This window comes from Nematostella vectensis, chromosome 1 (genome assembly GCF_932526225.1).
Source record: "Nematostella vectensis chromosome 1, jaNemVect1.1, whole genome shotgun sequence".
Taxonomy (NCBI): Eukaryota; Metazoa; Cnidaria; class Anthozoa; order Actiniaria; family Edwardsiidae; genus Nematostella; species Nematostella vectensis.
This window is the reverse complement of record NC_064034.1, coordinates 14,851,000-14,859,304: the sequence shown is the minus strand read 5'-3', so window position 1 is coordinate 14,859,304 and position 8,305 is coordinate 14,851,000. Positions and strand designations below refer to the sequence as shown.

The 8,305-nt window shown below is 47.0% G+C and overlaps 1 pseudogene; it reads right to left on the bottom strand.

Moving 5' to 3' along the window:
* Positions 1-341: 341 nt before the first annotated feature.
* Positions 342-1,900, bottom strand: LOC125564294 (annotated as a pseudogene).
* Between the last annotated feature and the right edge of the window lie 6,405 nt (positions 1,901-8,305).

The following is an 8,305-nucleotide window of genomic DNA, read 5'->3' as shown; positions in this document are numbered from 1 at the left end:
GAGCAGTGTTGACTGGCCCTCCCCTTATGAATTTTTCCCTGGATCTCCCAGAATGCTTTGCAATCCGTAAAGGCATCCAAGTGGTTTTACAAGCCTTCAAGGAGTGGACATTGTGTTTTGAGGCCATGAAAATGAACCTGGAGGATCAGAATAAAGGTATCTATTGGTGTCTCTCTCCCTTGTGTGGTATTTTGAGCGTTATATTGAGAGGGGTGATTCTGCTTTTCTTTCCTTGTTCGATTTGGAATTTGTCAAAGAACCTGTGCTATTATTTGGCTTAGGAGTAGTTGCCAACACCTTGGTTGGATGCATATCTTCAAGACCATTTATCCCTTAGACTGATGCCTGAGTATCTTCATCTTTTTGTGTTTATTTTGCATTTATGAATTTTTTGGGTTGTGGGTACTTCTTAAAGCCGGACAGGCCGGTTGAGGGGTCAATGCGCTAATCAGCATTGCCAATACGCTCTTCAAAAATACTGCTGACATTCCTGTCCTCAGCACCAGATTTATCAACTTGATCCAAATGGACATCTATATTTAACAGTTCACTTACCGACAAAAAACCAGGAGCATGTAATTCAGAGTCATCCATTATATGTATTCAATCCTGATCGAAATCCCGTTCATCCTCCTCCTCACAACCTCCAACACGTTCAAGTTCACTGGGTTCAATATCTCCAAATGTCTCATGCATTGCCAGTAGAACTGCTTTGCTATGGTCCTTACGCCACACCTCAACCAACCTTTCTACATGCACTTGAGTCTTGATCTTGTCACAGTTATTCAATACTTGTTGAATTTGGTCAACAGTTGAGGTAAGACAGAGTTCTTGAGAACAATGATCATTGTCACACAAGCAGCTCTGAGCGCAGACATCACAGCAGTGGTGACCTTTGACAGTGGATGTAAATTTCCCAGGAAAGTTCAGATAAATACCACTTTTCCTGCATTGACTGTCTGCTGAAATGTATTGTTTGATGTCATCACTGCAGTGAGCACCAAGAAGTCCATTGTGCAAGAGAATACATGTACTTGGTGCACCATCCCTTCCAGCCCGGCCACATTCCTGTAAATAACTCTCAATGTTCTTCACCAAAGTGCACAATCCTGTGAACTCCTTGGCAGTTTACGCCCATGCCAAATGCAATAGTGCATGCGATCACCCGAATGTGGCCATCAGGATAAGCGATGTTCTCCAAGATGTGTTTTTTCGCAGAATCTGGAGTCCCTGCATGATACATTTCTCCCATCCTCTTTCGTTGGTTGGCAATGCCATCAACATAGAAGTCATTTCCTAGGCTTGTATGAAAGGCTTGCTATAGCAGGACACACTGTTTTCTAGTTTGACAAAAAATCAGCGAACGTTCCGCCCGCTCTTTTTCTCGTCGTACCTCATCGATAATCTCTTTGAATGTTGATGCTACCGATGCATTCCTATCCAAATACTGCACCCAAAAGGGGATGTTCTGCTTCTCCAGACTACTCTCGATTGCAAATGTGTTATTTGATAAATTCCAGACTTTGAAGATGTTCTTCTTTGTTGCTTTGGAAGCGGTGGCAGTGAGGGTTATTGTAGTGGTCGAAACTAGAGACAATACTCATACCAAGTTCTGAAAGGAGTTGTTGTCGGCTCACTTTGTATGCCCCAGTGACTGATACAGTGTGCTTCGTCTATGGCGATCGCGACGAGGAACTCGCGATAGTGCGAGCTTGACAACAAACTTCGCCAGCGACTTGAATTTAGCATTTTCTTTGGGGAAGAAAATACATAAGAATACTTTCCTTCCTCTGCCTTTTTAAAAACATCTTCCGACTGGTCATCGTGCAAGGCGACTGCAGATAAGTCCAGCGAGGAAAGGTAGCTAACCTGCTCCTCAATCAACGATCTCAATGGAGAAATTATTACGGTGATGCTTGAGCCAGGAGGCCAATTCAACATAACGTCAGCGGCGATCGGGGCAGCGAAAAATATAAGTGATTTGCCAAAACCCGTAGGCAAACTGGCATACACACTTTTCCGTCTAACACTGCCTTCAGAGCGTCTTTCTGTTCAGGAAATAGATAGGGAATCTTAAAAATATCGCAAGCTCGCTGACATGCAAGAGACTAAGAGGCTAATCTATTCATAAACTTTGGAAATTATAATTTACTTGTCGGGAACCCTTATCGGCACGCTACGCTATAGCTTTGGTTTGATAAACGCTTTTCCTCGCCAGGGAGTTCGAAAAATTTTCTGGGGGCGTTTCTCTAAATTACCGGGTCTGTTAGGTTACTGGGAGAGTTTTCGGGATAATTTTTCGGGCAAGCGTGTCTGAAAAATGAGTGCAACTACAATTTTCAATGAGACAAATATAACAACGATTGAAAATGGTTTGTTCATTTGCGTGTAAATGAGAATATTTCTTTCATAGAAAGCACAATAGCCTGCTTGCAGGCGTTTACCCGGTGTTTTTTTTTTTTGGCATTCGCTATGCGCTAAGTCTTGGTCGCCAACTTGTTTTTGGCCGCGCTAGCTTGGCGCGAGTGACAAAACGTGACGAAGGGGGTTGGGGGGAGGAGGGAGGGCAGGAAAGAACGCCTGCCAGCGAACTAGGGTAAACCTGGTAGGTCTTTGAATTATCCGTGCACCAGATGAACGGAATTATGATTGGTCAGATTTGAGCTGTCAATCAAATAACAAGGTAACGAACGAGTCACACAACATTTCCCGCCCCCGCCCCCTCCCCCTCGCGCTTTGCGCTCGTTCCAGCTTTTGCGTGGCCAGAACAAAACAAGATGGTAGCCACGACTCGGCGCATAGCGAAAACACCGATAAAACATAGCAAAAAGAAAAAAACACTGGGTAAACGCCTGAAAGCAGGCTAGTTTAGTAATGATTGGCATAAAACCAATAACATGTCCAGATACTCCGCAGTTTGTTTATCGTCATGGTATTATAGAAAATTTTGATTTTTATCACCAATAACTAAGACTTCACGGCCGTTGCTAGTCAAATCACTCAATTTAGAGCGTAAATCATCGTAAAAGAGCTCTCTATTTTCATATCTAGGGTGCCTATAAATACAGCCTATTAATACGTTCTTTCGTTTTCGACGGTCTAGTTCTTAGGGGAAAGACACTGCAAGTGCCAAACCATTGCTAAACTTACTAGATATTCTGACTGTAGACAATGTTTTCAAATTACATGCCCTAAAATTCATACACTCGTGGCACAAAAGTCTTCTTCCTGATATTTTTTATTCGCTTTTCAATATGCCAGCAGCTTACATAGTTACAACACTAGGTACGCAGCAAATCAAAATCTATACAAACCCAAAATACGAACAAATATAGGTAAGCAATCAATTTCTTTTGTCGGTTCTGATATTTGGAGAGATCTTCCATTTTCTCTCAAGGACTCAGGCACCTTTTCTTTACCAAAACTCGCCAAACATCATCTACTGTCTGTGCAATGTCAATCTAGCCTATAAACTTTGTAAATATCGTTTTTTTTTTCTCTAATAATTTCCATAGTAACTTGATAATAAGATTAGCTTCCTTCCTAGGGTGAGTGGGGATTGGTTGAGGGGGGGGGGGGGGGGCAGTAATTTATTCTTTTTTTCTCTCTCTCTCTCTTTTCTGCTCAAAACTGACTTTTTATGGATAAGGGAAGCTAACTCGATAACTGACTAGTTTATTTAGCTTCCCTGCTCGAACTTGTTCCCATTTATTTTACTTGTAACAAATTATAGATCTCTATCCTTTAGTATATACCTATGTAAAGAGACAGAATTATGAGCAAAATAAAGATGATGATGATGATATCCAGCATGATTCAATTCTGTCCGCCGATACATCTAAGTCGTGCCTCCGTGTCAATTTCAGTTGTTTAGATAGATAAAGGCCAAAGCCTACTGCATTTGTTTTAGGGTTTGTGTTTATAAACACATACCCTGGTATATGCAAATTTAAGCAAGTATTCTAATTTATCTTTGTTTCTGGGATTGAATTATATCTGGCGCTGTATCAACCGTTAATCGAATATCGTTCAGTAATGATAAATTTTTCCCCAGACTACGACTATTGCAATGAAATATATAGAAGCCCTTTTGCTTCTCCGCCTCTCCGATGAATTTCCCGGTCTTTTTTATCGAGTGATAATTAGATTCAATATAGTTATCATTATCGCACTTAAAGGGACACTGCATGCTGAATATGACTGGGTCTTCAAATATGAGTTGTTCGACGATAAAATGAAGTTTGCGGGTGTTTTCGCGCGGTTATTCGCTTTATTTGAGACAATTCAAGAAAAGTGCCGAAAAACGCCGCTTGGTACGTCGGCGCAAAAACTACCAGCGGTGTACCCCATTGGTGGGGATGTTGCCAAGGGAACAAATTATCTAATGCGCATGTCATTCCTAGATGGCCGTCACTAAAGGGGAAAATGTTATCATAGCTTCTTTTGCTAGTTTTTACAGCAAAATAGCCTTGCCGATTGTTCTCTAAATAAGGATTGATGACACAAATTATATCTGACGAAGAGGTCGAGATTCGCGAGGTATTTTTGTCTGCGCATTATCTGTATTTCCGTGCTGTTATTGTACGCTGTAAGCAAAGTGTCTCGATAAAAAGGTATTGATAGCTCACACAAAGCTCTTATTCGATCAGCTGAAGAAAAGTAAGCGATTGTTCTACAAAATATTGAATGTAAATTATGTTAAAACTAGTATGAAAATCTGTTTTAATTAAAAATCATTCTGACATATACTGTAAGTACATTTACTTATTTGCTTTAGTGCAAAATGCACCTTTTGAATACTCTTTTGTTGATGATTTAACCCGTATGTATTCAAAATGTACTTAAGTAATCTCGTAACGAAGAAAGCTTTCTTCATTACTTCAACTAGCCAGGCAAAACAATGCCCAAATGAGCTCTCCATGGCTATATTGCCCAAGACCCAGATGCATGCAAGGGTTGCTAAATAATTGTGGTTGATGTATTGACCTTCTGAGCTTTTGAAGCTTTTGGAGTAAGTACGCAGCTGCTTTGTCTCCTATTATCTGTGTTCTACAAAGGAGTTCTTTTATCTCTATTCTTCTTGGGGGGGGGGGCAGGGGGTTTCATAGAAACGAGTGGGAGGCGCGAATCGCCCCTCTGGGCCGTCCAGCCCCGTCTTCCCGTCTTAGGCTTGGGAGGCGCGAATCCCCCCTCCGGGCCCCCCAGCCCCGTCTCTATATATCAGACAGATAATGCTTCACGTACATAAACAATCGGCAAAAGCTAATGTAGGCCAAATCGATTTCACGTACATAAGCTTTTGGCAATTCCTTATGTAGGCCAAATCAATTTCACGTACATAAGCTTTTGGCAATTGCTAATGTAGGCCAAATCGGTTTCACGTACATAAGCTTTTAGCAATTGCTAATGTAGGCCGGGGCCGTTCCGCGTACATAAGGTCGGGGCGAAAAAGCGCATGGATAAATCTACGCAAAACCTACGGAGCGCGGAATAACCGTTTTTCGGCCGTAAATTCAAAGCCGCTGGCGTGGCGTTTAAACCTGAGTTTTACTCGAACACTTCGCTCCCGAACTCCTCGCGAATTTCTCGCAGCCTCTTTTTCATCTTTTCGCGTGCCTCCAGGAAGGGCCCTTTCCCGCTTTTTTTATCACGCGGTGCGAGGCCGTGTCCAGCTCTGATAGCGGCCTTGAGCGCGTAGTATCTCTCTTGTTCCTAAAGTATTAGCCGAAACTCTTCGTCTGAGATATGCCCGTCTTGCAGAGCCTTAGAGACCAGCTCGCTGATCGAGTTTTTCTTACTCTCCGCTAAAACCATCGTGTCTTCGTGTTTAGCCACCTTGCTCGTGAGACCCCTAGAGACTACCCCCGCGCCCACGACACCGACCAGCCCAGCGACCCCTACCAGCGGACCGCCGATCAGAACCCCTATTCCACTCAAAGAGACCCCCACCCCGGCACTGGAAAGCGCCCCTGAGGCGATGCCGGATGCCACAGACACAGCATGGGTAACGGCAAAGGCGCGCTAATAACTTTTTCCGCACCTGTCGATGATGCGTTATTTCGTTGTCTAGAACCGCCGGAACCGGACCGGAAGCTTTGCACGTCGCCGCCGATGCTTGCGGGAGCGGTAGGTGTCATGTGCGTTTGCGGGCAAGTCGGGGGGCAGACGCTGGGAAGCGAGGGGTATATGGCACCGCTGCTAACGTCGCTGTTTGCCATGCTTGTTATGTCGGACCTAGGTTAGCTCTAATACGAGGCGAACAGGCTTGCCATTAAAGTCCACCCGTCTACCGCGGTCATCCCTGATCCATATTCGGATACTCGAGATAAACTCAGAGGAAGATGCTGCGACACAAACGGGGATGTCGGGCCCATAGACGACTTTCTCGTGCGGCCTCCCGCGGGTTTCTAGGCAAGCGAGAACGTTTAAAGGCTCGTCTAAGGCGAGGCATTGCGAGCGGTCTACGACATCGCAGAAGATGTAGAGGGCCTCTATTTTCGGCAAAGTCACCTTAAATGGGGGCTCCCCCAAGGGCAGTGCAAGGCCCCGCCCCCCCAACTGATCGTCTTTAGCCTCTAGGCAAAACAGTGCGCAAAGCTCGGCATTCAGGAACGCAACGCCTTTGGACACGAGCGCGATCTTCCCGGTCAGAATTTTGCTTTCAGCGCGGTTGATCGTTTCCACGATGGACTCGGCCGTGTGGTGCCCGGCTGGCATAGTAGCGATGGGCTGGAGGGAGGCTATAGTCGTTATCTGATGCTCCCGCTCGAGATTATACCAGCTGTTAAACAGCGAGCACTGCCGGAGCGCCACGAAGCGTGGGCGCCTTATCGGCTGCTCGAAGAAGAGCGTCAGTTCGCCTCCGGTGAACACATCATGTAGGACCACCATTGTGTTGAACATAGCCCGCCTTCGTGTTTAATAGGGCTGAGCATGGATTAGGAAGGCTGGCGGATGCTGAACGAGGTTCCCCGAAGGGAGGAGGAGGAGACGAAGAAGGCGGCAGTTGCGGCGGGAGCCTCTATAGCCGAACATATCAAACACGCTATAGCCGAACAAGTCAAACGCGCAAAAACCGGTTTCCCTAGGTCTCTGACCCTCGCGCAAAAGCTGCTCTACGCCGTGCCCGCGACCCCGTGGAGAGCACGGCCTCAGACATCACCCCACTACTCACGCAGCTGGCGATACACGTGGCTGAGGACAAATCACGACTAGAGTCCGAGACATATTCAAAGAGACAGTAGTCACGCACAAGTCCGCCAAGGAGTCTCGCCGGTGGCTATCGGAGCCTTCCTATGGGTCCTGGCCACAGCAACTCAACTTTGCGGTCTGGTGCGCAACCGCCGGATGTGGGGTGTCCCTAGTCGACCCCGCTTTCGCCACGCTCCCCTCTGTCATCAGGGGATTTCTAAGGTTTCACCTCTACTTTACCACCCGGAGGATACTCTACGAGCTCGGCGCCCCCCTGCCTGGCGACAGCCCGTTCACGCAAAAAGGTAACCCCTACAAGAAGGCCGCTTTCGAGCGTCTGTGTATAGAGTTCGGTTTGCCGCGTAAGCCGGTCTTCCGATGGAAAGGCGGGCGGAACCACGGGCTAGGCGATGTGTTTGTGTTCTACCCGGGGGAGGGGTATCGCAACGTGCACGTGATCCGTGGCTACGACACGGCGGCGGACGAGTACCCGAGCCGCCTCAATCTGTTTAGTGGTACGTATAATAGTAGGAAGCAGAGGTGGGAGGCAGAGGGCGCGGCCCCTGCCCCCTCTCCACGTACGCACGCTACGCATTGCATGTCGGGCGAAAAAAGTGACCACACCGCCCTCATAGCGGGGCTGTCGGCACTCGCGGTGGCCGTGGCGTATTACTTGTTCCGATGACTGCTTTGCATTCGACGGACCAAGAACGCGGCTACGGCTAGAATGAGCAGCCACGCATTTTCGCCAAGGAATTTCATCGCTTCTCCTGCAGCCTTAAACACGAAGTTGGCGATGCTGCCTACTAGCCCGGGGAGAAGCTCGCCCAGCTTTTTCCCGATGGCCTTAAGCCCGTTACCGGCCCCTCTGGCCACGGAGGAGAGCGACTTGCCAACCCGATGGCGGTGACGGTAAAGCCGTACTTTTTGAAGATGGCTTTGATGCGCTCTCTTAGCGGCTTTTGGTTCTCGAGCTCTCGGTTTTCGCGCTCTAGTTCGTCAATCTCGGACAGCCTCTCCTCGTTGCGCTCACGGGCATCTTGGCGGCTACTCTCTGACGTGTTAGGGTCGTCGATGGTCTCCCTGTCTGTGGCTACCACCCCTTGCAGCTCTT